Genomic DNA, 20,925 nt, shown 5'->3' with positions numbered 1-20,925 from the left:
CAAGTGTGAGACCTAAACCTTTATAGAAGAAACAAAATAAAAGCCGTCAAAAATCGATGACCAGAAACCGGCCGGTGGTGTCAGATCCCGGCGACCACATTTTAACATTTATTATTTAGTTAGCCTTTCCATTAATCCAAACCTGCTCCAATCAATACACATACTGCAGCGATTTCATTTTACACCTGGCCAGAATTACCTAATAATATTTCATTGATCCGTCCGATTGGAATCCTGGGAGTTCCCGCCAATAGAAGGGGTTACATGGATACCATTCTGACGGTTTAAAGTTGTTATGTTCCCAAAGCAAGTGCCTCTCGAATAATTCCTTTTCATTTTCCTTATTGGCGAAAATGGCCTTGTTGTCGTCTCTCTATTTGGAATCTCAGCGATGGATGCGCGTCGGCTTGAATGCCTGTTTTCCGTGAAATTACCATTTGTTCCTTTCCTCTTGGAAGGTGAGCTGCACTTTTAATGCCTATTTAATTTCTTCTCTATTTTCATTTTCCTTTTATAGAATTATTATAGTCTCAACTCTCAAGCAAGAGAGTCAGTCACGCGGTGACTCGACTCGCTTTGCATATTACTGACTCCTCGGAGTCAACTGATGGACTCACTCCCGGCTGAATCACTTTATGCCCGAGTTCATCAACAAAATTTTGAATTTTCTAATTTCCTCTAATTCAAAATCCGAATCAGCAAGTAATAATTTGGGAGAATTTTGATCGTAGATTGATGCCAAATCTACGGTCAAGATGTGGTTTATAGAAGAGGTTACTAATAGACTATGAATACTATAATTTCAGATTTATGTGGAGTGCAGTGTAATAATCTAGAGTGTCTTGGGAGGGTATCCTCGTCATTTAATGTGAAGTTTTTCTTTGCTTTGTTTGCCGAAAAAAAAAAAAAAATCCTCTCCATGTATATTTATTTACCTACGTGAATCGGCCATCGGCAAACAAAAAGGTGCTGGCGACGAGAGGGAAAAAAAAAAAAAGTGCAGGAAAAGAGTTGTAATACCATCGGATTTCTTACGTCAGACCTACGTTCTTTAAAATATAAAACGGTGTTACAACGTTGACTATACGCCAAGTTTGATATAATCTGGACTTATTCTAACCATCCGATGTAACCTAAGCCGTGAATAAATAGACCAGGGAGGAAGGTGGACCCAGGCTACTTCATGTTCGTGACAAGATAGATTGATAAGATGGAGAAATTGTACTTTCTTACTGTATATTATTCAGCAAATGTCGTTAGATCGGAATGACGATGCATCAGGAGATGATGACGCATCGGATGATCCTATTAAACTTTGCGCTTCACAGAATGTAGCAATAAGAGATGATGTACAGTGTCGTATACAATAGTCTCCACAAGTGGACCCGAAGTAGGAATAAAAAAAGAAATTCCACTTGTTGCATGTTTACAAGTGACAAGCATCTGGTTTCTCATGCTTACGTCTGATGGTCGACAGATTATATACAAAAACCTTAAATCATCAATAAAGTTTGGCGCCATTGATTTAGTTGACCAACAACAGAGTCAGTTGATATATTTTTTTTTTATTTCCAAAAGACGGTTGAGATCGCATCTTTAAGATCATTGCTTCAATATTGATAGGCCCAATCATCACGCGCGCATCACATCGTGATTAGCCCAATCTCACGGGTAGTACTGTAGATGTTTTGAACTCGAAGTTCATGATCTACACGTGGCTATGTATCCGACTGAGATTCGTACTTGCAATCTGACAAAACTACCCCTGACTGAATGTCGGTCGCCGTGCGTCCGTTGGCCAAAAACCCCCTTTTAAATGCCGAGAAGGGGGTATTCCGGTCACGAAAAAGATACCGAGGTCCTGCAGCCTGCTCTCCGTCCTCAGCGCACATGCCTAATTTGATCACGATAATTAAACGCCAGCTTCCACAAAACCAACAGACGGTCAATATCGAGGGATGCCGGATGAAAACTGGCCACGGATCGGATTTATTAACCCGGATTTGAATCCACAACTCCGCCCGCCCCGTTGACATCCCTTTTCTCAATTAGTCCTGGAGGGGTATTTTCGTTAATAATGAAGATTAAGAAGGGTAATACGGGCATGCCATTGTCGTATAGGGGGTGTCGGGTGTTGTGAAGGAAGGAAGCGTATATTGGAAGTGGTGGTGATCTGGTGGATAGCGTCTGGCTGGCCCTGGCTGACCTCCATCTATTCACCATTCTCCAGTCTCCACCTGCCCAGCTGGACGGATGTGAGGACTTCTTACCCTTCTCACCCGTTACGGGCAGCTCCGGATGGTTGCCCTGCCCGTACCGTTGAGCCATTTTTGTCACTGAAGGTATTTATTAAATAAGAAATTTATATATATTTTTCTTTGGTTATGCCGAGTCCGGGCGAATATTCGGACTCCAGGTGTACACAAATCTGAACTAAATAAAATTTGGTGATGAGAAACAGATTTATTTTATGTGAAGCCAATTGACTGGAATCTGATTTCCCCAGCTGTCACCCTTCCCACACAACCACCGTCGGCGGAGTCCCTTTGAGTTTTGCATTCTCCTTAAATGCCCTTTGCTTCCTTTCAATTACGAAATTACCCTGTATACTTCCTATAAAATTGAAATGATCAAAATACCCTTGATTAGTTCTTAACCTTCTACTGTGGTAAGGACTAAGGAGGCTGCATTTGATTTCTATGCGAAATGGATGAAAAAAAAATGCCATGCTAAAATATTGAACTATAATTTTGAGTTTTGTTTTTGTTTTTGTTTTTGGTTTTTCTTTTAAAACAAATTAAAAAAAAATAAAAAAGGAGGGGGTTATTAAGGCTATCAATGAACTTTGAAAATTAGATTCCTAATTTGACAATTGATCTAATTATCTTAGATTTGGATGTTAGAACTTGTATTTAATTAATAATCAAATTAGATGTAGATTTAAATTCATCATTTATTATTAAAATCCAAGTTCAATTAAATATATATGCAATATTTTATATTTTATATAAATGTATTATATATGTATAAGTTAAAATAAATATTAAATATTTTATATTTTTGTTCTTCATTCTAAGCACAACAAGTTGGGCTCAGATTAAATTCCAATTTGATCAGAAAATCTAATATGCTGAACTTGGAACAAATTTGAATGTGACATTTTGATAATTGGATTGGATTATCCGAATTACAGCCCTAAGGTTATAGTTATAACTGAAAGGGAATAGTTGTATGAATTGGTTATGTTAAGAGAATATTTGTTAATAAAGGGTAATTTGGTCATATTTCTTGGAGGGGGGGGGGGAAGGAGAGAATAAAACCATGGGCTTTGACTGTTGACCACTTTGCTTAAATAAAATAAGGGGAAGGAGGAATGGTGCTTTCCAGTTTCTAATGCAAATACTAATGCTAATATTGTGCTGAAACTGATGGTTGTCCTTGAACTATATTGGTGATGGTGACTCGATTTTCTTTCTCATTTTTTTTCTTAGTAAAGTACACTGATTATATTAACCATGAAAGAACTTTAGAGCAGGGCCCCCTTACTGTTCCATTTATGTATTCTAATTGTGCGGGAATAAGGATGTTTCTAGGTTTGTAGGGTTTAGGGTTTTTTTGCCAAAAAGAAATCAAACGTGGATCTTTTTTATTATGAATCAAAGATTGATTAGGGTTAGGGTTTGGACTAGTGCAACTCTTAGAGCAAAGCAAAGCAAGCAATCTCTTTTGTTTGCTCCTAACAGAGATACCCCACCTTTTCATTTTTTTTTCCCATTTTTTATGGGTTTTGTTAAGAGCAAAAACCCATTCCTTATTCATGGGCAAAGTTTGGTCGGTGGGCTTCTAGGCCCAATTACATACCCGGAAATGATGTGTTATCTACCTTATTCCCCCAAACCCTAAACTAAAAGCAAATGAGCTCAATGAGAGATACTTGTGATTTGTGAAGCCTCTCTCTCCCTTTCTCTCTCTCTCTCTCTAAGTGTTTTGTTCCCTCCATGCATATATTTCAGAATCAACACCACACCCATTTTATATTCAGTCTTAGAATCTACGATACCCACCTTATGTAACAATGCCCTCCCAACAGCCTCTCTACCTCTTTTATACATTTTCTTTTCAGCAAACATTTCATGGACAAGATTTTGACTAGATAAGCTCTGTTTGCTTTTGATTTAATGACCCGTCAATTTTGACCAAATTCCGTTGTTAATTAGGGTCCCCTGTTTATTTGTTTAAAACCCCTAATTAGGGTCAGCTCTTCCCTCTAACCAATCAGACTCCTGCTAATTTAACGAGTATGATCTAATATGCTGGACCCCGTGTGGATTCTCTACCTCTTTCCTTTCCCACTGATCACAATCCTAATAAAAGCATGCCCTAAAGTTGAGATTCTTTTCTTTTACTTCCATTTATATAAAAAGGGAGAGTTTGATCTCCTTTTGGTCTATTCCCAACTTTTCCCCTCCATATCCTCAAACTTTTGCTTAATTCCTATTCTATCCTCTTCCTTCTTCCACTTCCACCCTTATGATATACCCCTTTTAGGGGGAGGCTTGTACCAGTATCACGTGAAACGCATGTGCCTTTTCACACGTGGCACATGACTAACAGGAAATAAAACAAACTTTCATAATCTTATAGCTTGAACCCAAGTGTGCCTCAAAGAACTACCAAACCATATTTTCCCTGTCTTTTATTATTTTCTGAAATTCATTAAAAAATTTCTATATCTCAGCTCCAAATATGTCCATCAATCTGGTGGTTGAGATGGTCACTAGAAACCCTTCCCTTGGATTAAAAGAGTTGTGTGGGCCAGTAGGCCCTGGCTGCAGCCTGACCTCCTCCCTCCGTTTGGTCGTTTTTTTCTCCCGATACCAACCTCTATGAAACACAACTAACTCTCTCTCACCATCTCTCTCTGTCTGTCTATCTCTCTCTCTATCCAAGTGTTTTAATCAATTTCAAGTGATTTCTATTAGCACTGGATCAAGGCAGAAGTCCAATTGTCGATGATTTATGCTGTAATTGCAAAAGAGGGTCGTGGGTCATTTTCAATCCCCATGAACCAAAAGTTATGAATTCGAAAAGAGGATTCCATAGGACTTTCCATTAGTACAGCAAATCCAACATTTCTCTCCTAATTCTATTTTAATGAGGTTTCTTTTAACTGCATGTATTACTTGTTGCTTAGGGTTTCATCCCAACTCTTCCAAACACAGTTGTCACTCCTCTGCCTTTCTCTTCTCTAAATTGCTCTCTCTCTCTTACACACAAATCTTTACTTAAATATCATTGAACTGCTCTTCTTCCCTTCTGTAGCCATTTTTCCTCCTTTTATATTACGTTTTTTACTTCAACATATTATGAATATGATTTTGCTCAGATGAAATCCTCTACCATGGAAAGGCAAAGTTAAATTAATTGAATTGTTTTATAGTATCACTATCTTGTGAAAAACTGATCAGAGTTGTGGGCCATAACTAGGATGCCTGAAAATACATGATAACAACTTACATTGTATTTGGTTTACGTAAACCCATTATTCCAAATCAAGTTAATTAATGTTCTAGGCTGTGTTTGGTTTGATAGAAAATAAGAGGAAAACAGAAAGTTAGAGAGAGTTCTTAAAAAGATTTATAATGTTGGTGAAGAATTTTCTTGCAACTCTCTATTTCTCTTTTATTTTCTGTCAAACCAAACATGGCCTCAGCTCTTAGTATAATTCAGTGATGAAAGAATGTTGGGAGCTGGGGTTAGATTTTTTAAGAATTAATAGTGAGTTTGAGTTTTAAATAGGGGTGTAAGCCGAACCGGGTTAGGTAGGGTTAAAGTCAACTCTAATTCAAGCCAAGTTGTTAAATCCCCAACCCTAAACCTATGTCCCTACTCCCTAACCCAATGTTTTTGGGTTGGCCTAATTTGTTCTCTTCTTTTTACTTTTAAAAGAATAATTGTTCTCACTTCTCCGATTTAGGTTCAGTGAGTTAAGGTTAATTAATTTTAGCATTGATGCATATACAGTGACAAAACTATGGTGCTTTAGGAGAACTATATTATGTTACACTAAAAAAGGTCTGAGTTTTAAATTGGGTGTGGGGTGGGAACCTGGCCCAGGTTAGGTAGGGTTAAGGTCAACCCTAATCCAAAGCAACGTTATTTAACCCTAACCCTAACCCTATGCCTAAGCCAATGTTTTTGGTTGATCCGTTCTCTTTAACTTCTTCTTCTTCTTTTTTTTTGCATTGAAAAGAATAAATATATATTCTCACTTCTCAGATTTAGGTTCATCCAGTTGAGGTTGATTAGCTTTAGCACTAATGCGTATATGTAACAAAGCTAATTTAGGGGAACCATATTAATTATTAATTATGTAACACTCCAAAAAAAAGTCTTGGTTTTAATATTAAAATTGTTGGCACTTATACATGCTTATTCATGCATGCAAGGACAAAAACATGTTGGGGTTGGATGAAATAAGATTTTCCAAGGCCTATCTTATCCGAAGTTAAATTGGGTTCATATTTTTCACCTTAACCCTAACTTGACCTGATCCAACCTAACTTTTTTTGAGTTGGGTTTAGGTTAATCAAGCTTAAATCACATACCTAGTTTTAGGGGGTGTTTGGTATAGTGGTATTGTATTTTGGGTTGATCAATATAAATTTATGAGAAATATCTATTGTCATATATTATATGAATATCATTTAAATTAGAGAAAAATGTCTGTGATATTAGTTTTATTTATGATTGAAATGTAAATTTGACATTTTCAGTAAAAATAGTAATTTGTATAATCCAAAATGCAAAACAACTCAACACCATTATACCAAATACCCCCTTAGGGAGTAAAGGCATGCCATATGCGGGCCTTTTTTGATGATTAATCAAAAGATGGAATTTGAATAAGAATTGCTTAAGATTCCATCTGTAAGGGGTATTATATTGTGTAGCCATAGATTCAAAGTTAGCTAGAGAATAAAAAAGGAGAGAATCCTCAAATTGCTTGCGGGATCTTTATTAAGGCCGTGTGTTTGGTTTGAAAGAAAAAGGTAGGGAAATCTGTACAAGATATACCTTTTCCTACCTTTTTCTTTCAAACCAAACACAACCTTAATGAACACATCAATCCGGGAAAGGCCGGCTAGATCAGAACTTGACAATCATTCTTGTAGCTACCAAAATAGATGTTGTGATGGGTGTTAATGGATGGTGGACCCAACAATTGAGTTATCATCAAGTCAGAAAAGGGCTAGGTCTAGATGTATGTTGACAAAGTGTTGAGTGAAGAAAGTCCAATCCCTTCTTCATTGGGGGGGTGTATTTATAGATAGTTGAGGCTGAGGATCCTCAATGGATGAGGCATCCATCAACCAGAGGAGATCTGCTGCGACCATGGTCGCAGAATTCCCTTGCGACTCCCCAGTGAAACACTGATAAGTCAGTAAGGAAATAAATTCAGAATATCAGTTGAACTGCCTTTTAATTTCTATCACCAGCGTGCTTATGCTTCATTGGGTGGTGACAAGGGAGTGCTGCAACCATGGTCACAGTAGATGTGAGGTCTCAACCTGTGCAAAGATGATGAAATTGTAAAATTCATGGTGACAATTGACTCTCCTAAAAGACAACTAGGTAGAGTTGCAAATAGTATTCGATGTTGTATTTTTCATAAATTGTCAACGGTTAAGTTTCATACATGTTAATTTTGATTCATTTTGTTCATGAAATGCAATATCTATGATATTTGAATTAGTTTATTTTATTAATAGTAGATGATATTTTGATCTTTTTCTAATTTATTTATTTATTAATATTATTCAATATCCAATTGTAATCCAAATTCAATTGAAATTCAAATATAAATAAATCAAATTTGAATCTACCTATATCTAATTCCATTTGATCCAATAGTCCTATAGCTGGGATCCATCCCTTGATTTTCATTTTTACATAGAGGTAAGTTTTTTTTTTTTTTATCATGCATTGACCTATTCATTAAGGGGGCATTCGGTACTGGCGCCCAAAAGACTGGATCTGCTCCTTACACCTGATGCCTCACACGCACGTCCTATCATGCATTGGGAACATCTCCCACACTTATTTGTTATTATTCAAAGGAGATGTTCCCAATGCACGATGGATATTCCTGTGAAATGCCCATTGTGAGGAGCAGATCCCATCACCCCAAAAGGCATGATACATCTCAAGCCATTGGGCCCCACACCACGGTCACTTTGAAATGGTGCGTTTTGGAACACACTATATATGCCACGTCAAGTGTTCCTATATTGTGGTTTGTGGTGTATTCCAAAACTTTGAGACTTGAAATATATGAATTATTATTAAAATATTTTAAACCATTGTTTGATGAGTGTCTTAAGGTGTGGTGGGTTCTAAAACATGAAATTTTAGTGTGATGAAAATATTGTGATATATTCAATTCTAAAACACATCGTAGCTTCTCTATAATGTGATCTGAAATCAAATAAAATGAATCACAATCATACTACAGAGCACCCCCTAAATCATGAAAAAAATTACATTTAATGAGTTTTACAGGTTGTGCCTCTCTAACCTCCAAACCATATTGTTTCATTGGTCAAACTGAGGCAATTGTCCTACTTATTATGTCTTGTCTAGGCTACAATATTAGGAGAATGGCTTTGACCCAAGGCCATCTTGATCGATCAATGCAGGATGCTCGCATTGGTAATCTGACCAGGTGAGACTTAAGTCGATGTTCTGCCTGGGTGGGGTCTTGGAGGGCTGCCATCAACACTAGCAAATTAAAGGTGATCGAGTCTGGATCTGCTTCTCACAAAACACTCCTTACACCAATCTCACAGCACATTCCGACCATGCCTTGGGAATATCTCCCCATGAATAACAACATACAAGTACGAGAGAAGCTTCCAATTCACGGCTGCAATGTTTGTGAGGAGCAAATTCGATTTAGGGTGATCCATCTCAATAGTTTGATTCAATCCAAAAGTTCAAGGTATCAGTACTATACATCTGATACAAGGCATATCAGAGGTATGCCTATTCACCCCTAACCATCTTCCAATGTTATGCAAGTAAATAAAATAATATAGGCTTTAACTTAAGGGCTATGTGTAATTTACATAAATAATGTTATATATGAATATTCAATAAAAATTAAAGAAAAAAGATCATTGAAATCATTATTTTATAAATACTAATGAAATGAATTATCTGTCAAATACATTATCCATATTTATATTAAAAATGATTTTTATTTTTTGGCAATTTTCAAAAATAAAAATAGAACATTTAACTTAGTAATTAAAATTTATGAATTTGCGTATGATATGTATCCTAGAATTTCTAATGGATTTGATATATATTTTTTTAAAATTAAGATTATATATTTTTGTAAATTATTTATTAATATTTTAATTTACAATAAATAATAACATGTTTATATTTAAGAAATAACAGACATTATTTACAAAAACATTTAATAATTCAAGATTAAGTTGAATAGTTCTTTTATTATTATACAAAGACAAAATAATAAAATAGAAAAAATTGGTTTAGTAATTAAAATATAATAGTTACATATGATTTCTGTTTTAAATCTTTTATATTCTCATGAGTCTGATATATTTTTAGATTAATTATATATTTCTTCAATTTTAACTTAAATAAATAATAAAATATTAATGACTTTATTTATGAATGTAGTAATTTATAAAGATTTATTGAATATGTGTCTTAGACTCTTGATTGATGCATCATACATTATCAGTAAAGCTGTATGATACATCTATGTCCCTTTATATTTGGATATAATGCATTTTTTTCATATAAACTGTTAAAACATGTATTTCTTATGCATTTAGGTTATTTCAACCTTAAATCTGATATCATTAATGTATTTGTGGGAATTTATCGGATGCATCAAAGAATATCCATATCTTTCAACTGTACCCATATATATCGAAAGAGTATCACAATGTATCCGTTTTCAAGCTTACTAACATGTACATGAAATTGATATTTTGAACCTTTGTTTCAATCAAATAGTGGTTTATGAGAAGGATGGGACTTGGGAGATGTGGATCCCTGTTGACTTGTCCTTCAGCTGTTATGCAGTCCAGGTGGGCTATAACAAAAATGAACACCGACAGTGATGATTCAACTTATGACACTACTGATCCATAGAATCTCAGCCTAGGAGACTACATAATATGATGTCTTGTGAGGTGCCAAAACTGTGCCTACGTAGTATTTTAATTTTATGATGAGGGTTTGACCGTTACCCTATAGTTAAACAATGATGTTGAGTTGATGAAGAGTCATAAAAGAGTTAAATAACCTAAAAGCCATAACTGTCATTGATTGAAACAAACATTGTCACCTTTACAAAGATCTCTGAAGTGATGGTTACTACGATGGTTGATGCACGCAATTGTAAAGATGGGTCTAATCAATCTCTTTAGGTTTTACCCAGATCTCCAATCAGTTTTGTTTTTGTGGAGATGATCCAACATTGTTCCAGGCTCATTGTTTACCAAATTCCACATTTCAGGTAAGTTGAGCCCCAGATTTCTGTTTAGACAAAACAGACAAGTTCTTTTCTTCTTTACTTTTTCTTTTGCCCAGTATAGAAAAAATTTCCCCTTTGATCCTTTCTTTGTGCTCCTCATAATATGTAGCAGCCAATTTGGGTTTTACGTGTTCCATCACATTACCTTCCTTCCCATGGCAATCTGCCACCCATTAGCTCTCTGCTGCAAGGCAAACAAGAACATTTTTGACCCATGTCAGATAAATTGATGGGGCAGCTTATTCCTAGGAAATAATGTAAAGTAAATATGGTGCCGACATGAACAAACAAAGGAGAATCCCTTATCAGTTGGACATTCTTAGATTTACAGTCACTTTCCAAACGGGCAAATCCCATCTCTACAAGCTTCAAATTGTATGGGCTTATGTAGGGTTAGATGATCTGAATTTGATCCGTTTATAATTGGATTGAATATTGATCCACCCCAATAGGTATTATCAGTAAAGTTGGTTTAGATTTAGTCTGTTTAATAGAGTCAACAGCTTAGTCTTGTACAAGTTATTCTCAAGTCATTTTATTCATGATATACAATAACGAGGTGATTTCTGGTTCATTTGAACCTGAATAGCAATTGCTCAAATTTGGATCTGGGCATATCTAATTCAAATCTGATGCACTCGCAGCCCTAGTTTTTATAAAAATACAAGCGTAACTGAAGATTAACTGTAATTTTGTGTTTACAACAGTAGTAAAGTTTTGTAATTTATCCCAGGGCTCAGTTTGGGAAGAATGCAAATACAAATGAGTAAGCATCCCAAACTGATCCTTGAAGTCTAAAAATAGGGATTGGGGCAGGGAGAGAAAAGGAGTTAATCATCCAGTGAAGGAAAGTTTCGAGTAAGAGGCAGTTGGGACTGCCAGAGTGTAGCCATCCTTTGCAGCAAGGGAGGTGCTTCAGCTGTAAACAAGCTTATATTTCTTTGGAATAACGGTAGCTTCTTCTCTAGTATTATACTGTCAATAGGCTATGTCATGGTGGATTGGGACCCAGTCTGGTTGGTGGACTGTACATAGGAGCCAAAACTGCACATGGGAAAAGCAAAACCCTACCCTTTCCCAGTCATATCCACCAGAAATCTGTAAGTTATAAAGTTTGGGCTGGTCATGAGTAATAGGTTTGTTAGGATTGACTCTGCATTTGACGGTAACAGATAACCCAGACATGAAAAATCTTGAGATGTCTGCAAATCTAACTTTAAAGGATAATGGGTTTGGGTTGGTCATGAGTAAAAGGTTTGTTAGGATTTCTGTGGTATTTGACAGTAACAGAGAACCCAGACGTGACGAATAGTGAGAAAAATCTGCAAATCCAACCTTAAAAAAGAATAATGGGCAATTAGTTACTGAACTCTGGGCCCATTTATCTGGGAGCCCTCACACAATTGTACACCAATGGGAGCGTGAAAAAGGGATATTGACTCACATCCATGGTTGTAGGGTTTGGGCTGGTCATGAGTAAAAAAGGTTTGTTAGGATTTCTCTGGTATTTGACAGTAACAGAGAGCCCGGATGTGACTATTTGACTAATAGTGAGATAAGTCTGCAAATCCAACCTAAAAGAATAATGGGCAATTAGTTAGTTAACAGCTCTGGGCCCATTTATCGGGGAGCCCTCCCACAATTGTACAACAATGGGAGCGTGATAAAGGGATATTGACTCACATCTCATGGTTGCAGGACTGTCCTTGTTCCTTAATAAGAAGGGTCCAATGATAGTGCTGTTGCAGGCTTGCAGTGCAGCAATGATGCCACAACCATAATGGAAGCAGATGTTAGGCCTATCACCCCATGACACCATTCCATCTTCAAGTTATAATGGTACCAATATCATTGGACCACGTTTGAAGCCCAAGAAGCCATGGCACCTAGCCCATTTTTTGCCCTCCACTCAGTTAGGAAGAGGATGCAGGCCTTGGACACCACACCACAGTATCCAAATGGAAAGTGCCAACTTTTCAGTTTTCACTGGATTCAATCACCAGGCTGCAAATCAAGTGGCTCCAAAGCTGAAAACTTGGAAGTTTATGTTTAAATTTTGGATTTGTGTAGTTGGTAAGGGGCACTAAACAACCAATCTACAAATATTCAGTCTGCATTTTCTGTCCTCAACCATGTTTCAACCCCTACAATCATGCGTCATAAAGAATTATGCTGTCTCAAGTAGAGGCCATCTCATTCAATTTTTTCTAGATATTCTCAACATAGTGTACATGATAGTCTCTTCTCGGTTGACTTACAAGAGCTGTAAAGCAATAACAAGGTATAACAAAATCAAATTCATTAGAAAGAAGTCAGAAAATAATGGGAAGCAGTAGTATAAAGGAAAAATATATTTCATTGATCCAACGTGGATTTAGAGTCATACAGATTTCTTGGGGCCTTAGGCACTGTCTGATCACACTGTTCAAGTATCTCAACCAATGGCTTAACTAGTTGTGGATCTTCTAGGTAGAAAAAGCTGTGCAATACACCATTGACCGTATGACGTAACATCCTTGTGAGAATATCAATGTATTCATCAATGGACGGCAAGAAATCAATAATTACGACCACTTAAAATTCACCAATATCCATTATTTCAACATGTTCTTTAACAGAAACAGACACCACTGGAACTCCTCTCCCTGCAAAATTGGAAGTAAATGAAAAATGAGTTTCATGTATGAAGAGCACTATGCATTTTATACTTTCTGATAAATCCAAACAAAGAATGTGAGAATTGATTTATGCTTTCACATTTGACATTTCCCCCTTTTTATCTTATCGACAATCAGACAGTAAGGCACAAAATAAACTGGAGAAATGAAACTGTGAATATTTGTGATCCGAATAAGACAGTAACCTTTGCTAGTTACCTGCTATCTGTTGGTGAATTGTCACAAGATGTTTCATTTGATATGAAGTAACCCTTTGCTCTAAGGGTAGCAAGCAATGCCTGAGATTTATTATGTGTCTTCACTACAAATAGCACTTTACACAGCTGGAGATATGGTTGGTTACCACATGCTTGTTCAAGAACTTGAATTCCCTGTAAAAAGTCATTAGCATAGTGCTAGTTTAATGTTAGGTATGTATCCAGATAGCTGGGACCAAATTTTGATAATGGCCTTTTTAAAGAATGAAAAAAATGTTAAAATAAAAAGCAAGCACAAAGTATAGTACTTTTATTAACATATGAAGAGAGAAAAAAAAAAAAAAAACTCAAGGTGTAAGCAAGCTATCAATATTTCTAGTTATCTATGATAAGAAGACACTGAACTACTGAAGATTATGCTTACTTCTCCATAACTACTCATGCAAATTCATAATTTTAATACTTTGGCAAGTGCACAAGTGTGATGCAAACATGATAAATAGGAAATAGATCATGGAGAAAGAAAGCAAGTTTCTTCCCACTCATACCCTGATGGCAAAACTATGAGCTTTTACATGATCAAGATAATTGTTTTTTTATAGACAGAAGATAGGTTTTGTCAGTTATCTATCAAACAAGACCAAGATCTTTTGAATCCAATGAAGTCATGGCCATTTTACTGATTGGGTGCCAGTGACAGAGATTTAGTCTTTCTAAAAGATAAATTTCTTCTCATTCCTACCCAGACAACAAAGCCAGGAGCTTTTACACGGTATGATACCAGGATACCCGTACAAGGGTGCTGTATTGTGTTGGATACTTCAATTTTTAGTATAATTTTTGTATCTGATACTACCCATGACCATTTTACTGATGGGTAGCAGTCAGTGATGGGGATCTAATATTTATAAAATTTCGGCATGCCTCTCTTAAAGCTGCTTTTGGTTCATTTAGCTACAGGGTCAGTTTTTAGCTTGATTTGGAGCCTGTAAAGGAAGATTGACACATGCAGTGAGTCTATTGTAATTAGAAGAGCTGAAATTGATAAATAGAAGTTTTGTCAGTAAAATGTGATTGTGGGAGCTTGGTTCAGGGTATCTCTCACTACTTCTCTAGTAATTCTCAACCTTTTCTTCTACTATCTCAAATTTTGAACCTGATATCATATTCATGATTGTGGGAGCTTGATAACAATAGAACATAGCATGATTCAGGATATCTAGCCATGTCCTTGCATCTGATACCATATCTACTCTTCTTTCTTTATCTTTGACTTTCTTCCAATATCTCATTGCTAGAATCTATATTCAGCATTGTATGGTATAAATATGATACAACATAAAGGAAACTTTTGTGTATAATTCAAAATTAATAACATAAAGTATGGTAAAAATAGGTCAAATAAATATAAAAAAGTAAAAGATCAATCAAATACGTATTCATGTTCAATATGTTTTTATTTAAAAGTTCAAAGTAAAAAATTATGCATACTTTACATCTAAGTATGTGCATAATTAAGGGTGTCAATGGACCGGTTTTGGGTTGGACTCCTTCTAAATCAAAATCAATTTGGACGAATTGGATGGACCAATAAGACAATATTGGGTTGGATTGAGCCAATATCTGGTCCACTGATAGAAGATAAAAACACAGGTGTCAATGGACCAGGTTTGAGTTGGAACCAATCTAAATTAACATGAATTTGAACAGATTGAACGGTCCAGATATTGAACTGGACCGGTCCAAAATGGTCCAAAATATTCATTGGATTGGACCAAATCCAGTCAAATTGACACCCCTATCCATTATATATTAAATATATGCATATGTAAAAATATAAGTAGATTTTTATTTTAATATATATATATATATTAAGCTGAAATGTGTACGTAAGAAGGCTTGAGGATGAGGGAAATGGAATCTAACAGTATTTTTTGCCTTTTCTTCATAGAAATTACAAGAATGCCACTCTCTCCTACCAACTCTCTCTCTCTCTTTTGCTTTTTTTCTTTCAAATTACAAGAATGCCACTCTCTCTCCAACTGAGGGAGACCTCAACTCAGCATCTCGGCTGCTAGGGGACCTACAATCAAAGGTAGTCGAGTTCGAGCCATGCCAAGCTCAAGCTTAAGTCTCTAATTCGAATCGAGCTCGAGCTAGATGACACCTCGACCACTGAGGGAGACCTCAGCTCGGCACCTCAGTCACTGAGGGAGATCTCGGCTCAACACCTTGACAATTGAGGGAGACCTCAACTCGGCACCTTGTCAACTATGGGAGGCCTTAGCTCAACACCTCGCCTGCTAGGGAAACCTCAACTCGACACTTCAGCAGTTGAGGGTGACCTCGATTTGGCACCTCGACAATTGAGGGAGACCTCGGCTCGGCACCTCGGTTGCTCGAGAGAGACCTACAATCAAAGGTAACCGAGCTCGAACTTTCGAGCTTTTGACTTGAGCCGAGCTCAAGTCTTTAATTCGAATTGAGCTCGAGCCTGATAACTTATGAGTGAGCCCCTGCAACGCAGGGCCCCCTCCACTAGTATATACTTAACCCAAAATTTTGGACCTTTATTTCTCAAAATCTAAACATACTTTTGTATTATACTTTTTTCAAAATTAATATTCATTAATGTATTTTTTCATATCTTTGAAAAATCATGGTTTAGAACATTTTTAAGAATATAGCAACATGCAAATAATGCATATTATACATGAATTTGCTAACTATTGTGAAAAACAATATACTCCTGATTGGGGCACCTTCCGCATACATCTTACTATAAGGGTAAGAGTAGGACGTACCACCTTGGAAGGCTAGAAGAGGTGTCCATCTAATGGGCTGTGAGTGGAGCCCTGTAAAACCCCTATTCAATATATATATATATATATATATCTTTACTATATAATGGTGGTACTTGACTTCATATCCAGACCACCATGTGAAAAATCTGATCCATTTATTTTGCTTTATCCGCCTCTCTCTTCCTCTCTTTCCCCTTGCACATGCCACCCAAACTAGTACCTTAAAGTCGTCCAGTTGCTTATAAAAGAATTTGCTAAGGACTTGAAACAGTGCAAAGCACCACACTGTGAAACTTCAAAGAATTATCCCACACACATGCAGAGGTGTCTGAGAATACAAGGGGATGGACAGTGGATTTTCTTTAGTACAGTAAATGACTAACAGAACCCATTTGTTTTTCCTAGTACATTTTTTTTTTATGAATAACAGAAACTGGTTTATTAAATTAATAAAGAAAGTGTACAGAGGGGAAAAGGGAGAGATAAGTGGAGGATAAGTGGCAGGTTTTGAAGTCAAGGTGGTTACCTACTTTCTAGGAAGTTCCCAACGTACAAACTCCTTATGCAGCTATAAATAAGAAGGAAGATTTGGGGAACTTGTATAAGTGAAATATATTATTTAGCTTCAGCAAACCCACTATATTGGTGCTCCTTCAGGCTGTTGAATGGTCCAGGGTCATGTATCCTGAACCGACGGATGTCATGATCCTAACCTTCCATCCATAATCAGCTCCATCTTGCCAGATTTTTCAAGTAATACATGCACTTTGACTAGTCGCAGAATCACTTAGGCATAACCTAGAGATATGTTCCATTAGAAGATTTTGCACCACTGAAGTAAAGACATGTCCAAATGAATCATTAAAAATAATTGTCTGAGGATCTCCAGAAGCAGATTGCCTAATTGATTTTAACTTGTCCAGAACACCAGCATTAACAAAAGTTTCCAATCCATCAATAACCTGGATAAGTGAGAAAGAAATGAATTATGAGAAAATAATGAGGATCATAAGTAGCAGCCAAAAAGCAACTATTATTCACAGATTATATCTAAATATATGTGCCACAACCAGTATTTTAAAACTGAAAAGCAGAAGGGGTTTCCAGAACCTGAGGTGCAAGGCATGCACCTGAACAAAGGGAGGCACTACTTGCGCTAAAAGGTGAAAGAAATAACATGTAATAATATGCAAATCTAAATTCTAAAAGAAATAAGACCACATTAGCTCAGTTGATTAGAGGATTGTATTATTAACTTGAAGTTTGGAATTATGTAGGCCCAAGTTCTACAAAAGCTTAAATTTTCAAACATTAACTTCAAGGTTAACTTATGAAAGCATAGTAACAAGTTGGGTGATGCATACCCTACAAAATAACCCTTGCTTGTGAGACCAGGTTCACAACTCTTTAACCTGTTGAAGACAACAGTTTTTCAAAAAGGAAAAAAAAAAAAAAAAAGAATAGAAAGAGAAGAAGACAAAAAGAAGAAAATCCAACATGAATATAGGGAAAAAGGATCTTTTCTTGGGGGGTCAAGTAGGGAAGGCACCTAGACAACCCACCTACTTGTGTCATGTGAAGTAACCTTATGGGAAATCAATTCATATGTCAAATAGAGGAATCCATGGGTTCTTTTTTCTTTTTCTTTTTAATGATCAGTAAAATTAAAGAATTTATTAATCAATATGAAAGAATGATGTACAATAAATATGCATAGAAGTGTGCCAAGCACCCCATATAGGCTAGCAAATGCTACACTTCTATCACCTTGGAAAGTTACCCCCCAAAAACAGTTGGTCCCTGTTTATTCCTTGTCTAACCAACATCAGCCATACTATTGGCTGATATAAACATCCAATTAATGTTACACCCAGTTTCCTTTTCAAGTTCATTATTTCTCTTATTTGCTTACAAATGGATCCAAGGGCCTGAGTTGTTTTAAATGGGCCAGACCATTACAACTTTGGAATCTCTTTCTACCTCAATATTCCTGTAATTAGAGATCTTCCTAGTAGAGGCCTATGGATTGACTGCATGTTCATTTCCTCGGTATCCACCTAGCATATCAGCCCTGTATCCACCTAGCATAGCAAGTTTACCCAATTAATTTTAGCCTTCCAGATTTTCAAATATGCTTAAAAGGATGACCTTATATTAAGAAAGCTGCAAGGTATTTGTGGTTGGAACTTCTTTGATGAGAGAAGGATCAAAGAATACTTGAACTCTTCTTGGGCACCAAATAATTTCCCACAAGGAAGTTTTCTGGCTTGTTTAAACTCCTTCACTAAACAATGTGTAGCACAGGTCTCACAGATCTCGCATTCTCTGTAGAAATTGAAAGGAGATACATGATTATTTTTTCCTTATCTTTTTGTCTGCACAGTTCTTGAGTGTTTATACTATACTGTATACAGATCACATCTTGCAACTATTGTGCTGCTGTTCACAGGCTAAGCCCTCTTTTCCAATATAATTTATCATTTTTATTAAGAAGAATTCCCATACAAAATGGTTAGTCAAATCTTATACTCACCCATGAATTTGGTGCTCTAAAGATGCACCAGGATGTAGACTCACAGTGTGTATCCCAAGAGCTTTGAGAGGTTTACAGATTGACCTTACCTGAGAAAATTGAAAGTCAATGCATGCAGTCATACTTTCCGATACTAGGATTAATGCAACCTAACAATAAGCAAGCAGCATGTTGAATCTAATTTTGTTAGAACTTACAAGATGGGAAAGAACAACTGCATACCTTCATTGCGTTCTCTTGTGATGACACAAGGAATAAAAAGAAGGGGCTCATAATGGATAGACCTTCTTTCCTCTTTTCTTGCAATAGCATCTGCAGCAGTAGAAACCACCCATGCAATCTGCTCAGTTGAACAAGTGCCAGTTGTCTCCAGTATATCTGATCCAGTTGAATAAAATTTCCAGAGCTCAGCTCCCCACATGTTGAACATTAAAGGTCTGCCAATATCCCTGTTGAAGACACCATCATGCAACAATGCATTCTGTATAGAATTCAAACACAAAATAAGAAACTTTGGTGGATATTCTGAGTTTCCATGGAGCCCTCGACCACAAACTTTTCCACCTTTCTCAAGCAGCTGCCTTTTTTCTTTTCCTACACTAAACTACTTGCCTCTTAATAGAATTAGATATGATCAATGTACTTTGTTCGTTATTCTGGTCACCAACCATCTCCTTCTGGCCTTCTTGCTTTTGTACTCTCCCAGGATTCCTCACAGAAATATCCTTCTTAGGCATTCCATATTTCTTAGTAGGACTAGGAGATGTCCCGGCATCTGTCTGGAGAGGATTAAACCTCTTGGATTTTTTTTTATGTTGATAGCCGCACTTCCATGTCTATTGAAGGGATCCTCAAGTGTAGGAAGGGTAAAACGCATCCCCTAAAAAGTCAAAATCCATGGGTAATCTTAGTATTGTAATCAAGACAAATTCAAATAATTCACCAACCAGGCAATCACTATTATTGCCAAGGATTGAAAAGAAGTATGCAAAAAGAAGAGACACACACAAACAGAAAATCAATTCTAGGCAATTACTCGAAGAGACCATAACTTCTAATAGCAATGAACGTATTGAGTGAACCCAGGAGTTCAAAACTTGATGCCATTCTTGGTGAATGTTTATGTTAAGCTATACGCGAGAATGTTAAAAGGTGAGAAATTGCCAATGTAACGAGTGAAGTTGGCATTTAATGTGATAAGAATTCATGCGATGTCATTGCATGTTCCTCTGCCTCTTTGCATGTAGTTGTGGTTTACACTCTAACAACAAAAAACAACCGAAAATTTTCTTTCTATAATGCAGTCCATAAAAAACATTCGAATTTCAATATTAATCAATCCTGTATTTCTTCTGCTATTGGATAATTTATAACAAGAGTCTTGATGAAAACAGTATCTTCCTTTCCAATAGTGATCTTTGGGACATATAAGCATCGCTCTGTGTGCGTGTGTCATCGATCAAACCTTTATTGGAAACCCATCAAAAATCCAGTTAGAACCCAAGTCGATGAGACCCAAGAAACGAAATTCCGACGAAAAACATTCCGACTGAGAATACCTCGCAGATGCGACGTTTGCCAGACTTACGGCATTGTTTGGCAGCGATTATAGCAGCCACACGAGCTGAGACTACTGAAGAGTCCTTTTGCATCCTCTTTCTAATAACTTTGTTCTTCTTCCTTCTTATTGCATCATCGCCTTTCGCCATTTGCCGACCACTGAAGCTCCAAGCTCTGCGCTTTGAGGGATCGAGAGAGAGAGAGACCACTTTGGCACTTTTTAACTGACTGAGCAGTTTTAGAGCGTAGTGACCGAGCGAGAGATGCGTCGTGGGCTCGTAGTTGTAGATGGAAGCCGGTGTAGGCCGTTGGGTTAGGCTCATGTTCAGGACTTCAGGTTGGTTGGGTTGGATTTATTTATTCAGGCTTGGGTGGGTTGATCGGGTTTAAAAGAATTTTATGTATATATTTTTATATAATTATCTTTTATCGGGCATTATAACTCAATTTAAAAGTAGAGTTGATTGAAAATATAAATATGTACAAATTTTATTTACAAATGTAAAAATCATACTTTATACATGTATCTGTGTATACATAAAAAAAAGTATTTTTATCAATATAATGCCAATGTCTA

At 36.5% G+C, this 20,925-nt stretch overlaps 1 pseudogene across 1 annotated transcript; it reads right to left on the bottom strand.

Moving 5' to 3' along the window:
* Window positions 1–10,380: 10,380 nt before the first annotated feature.
* Window positions 10,381–20,653, bottom strand: LOC104591304 (uncharacterized; annotated as a pseudogene). Its single transcript, XR_016077310.1, has 10 exons — window positions 20,348–20,653; window positions 19,504–19,668; window positions 19,011–19,392; window positions 18,789–18,877; window positions 17,483–17,667; window positions 17,386–17,411; window positions 17,016–17,217; window positions 12,963–13,221; window positions 12,260–12,839; window positions 10,381–10,760 (listed from the first exon to the last, which is right to left on the bottom strand). The product of XR_016077310.1 is annotated as an uncharacterized LOC104591304 (transcript).
* Window positions 20,654–20,925: the final 272 nt, after the last annotated feature.

This window comes from Nelumbo nucifera, chromosome 6, assembly GCF_055504915.1.
Source record: "Nelumbo nucifera cultivar China Antique chromosome 6, China Antique-T2T, whole genome shotgun sequence".
NCBI classification, from domain to species: Eukaryota; Viridiplantae; Streptophyta; class Magnoliopsida; order Proteales; family Nelumbonaceae; genus Nelumbo; species Nelumbo nucifera.
Note: the sequence above shows the minus strand (reverse complement) of the source record. Positions and strands in the feature narration are given on the sequence as shown.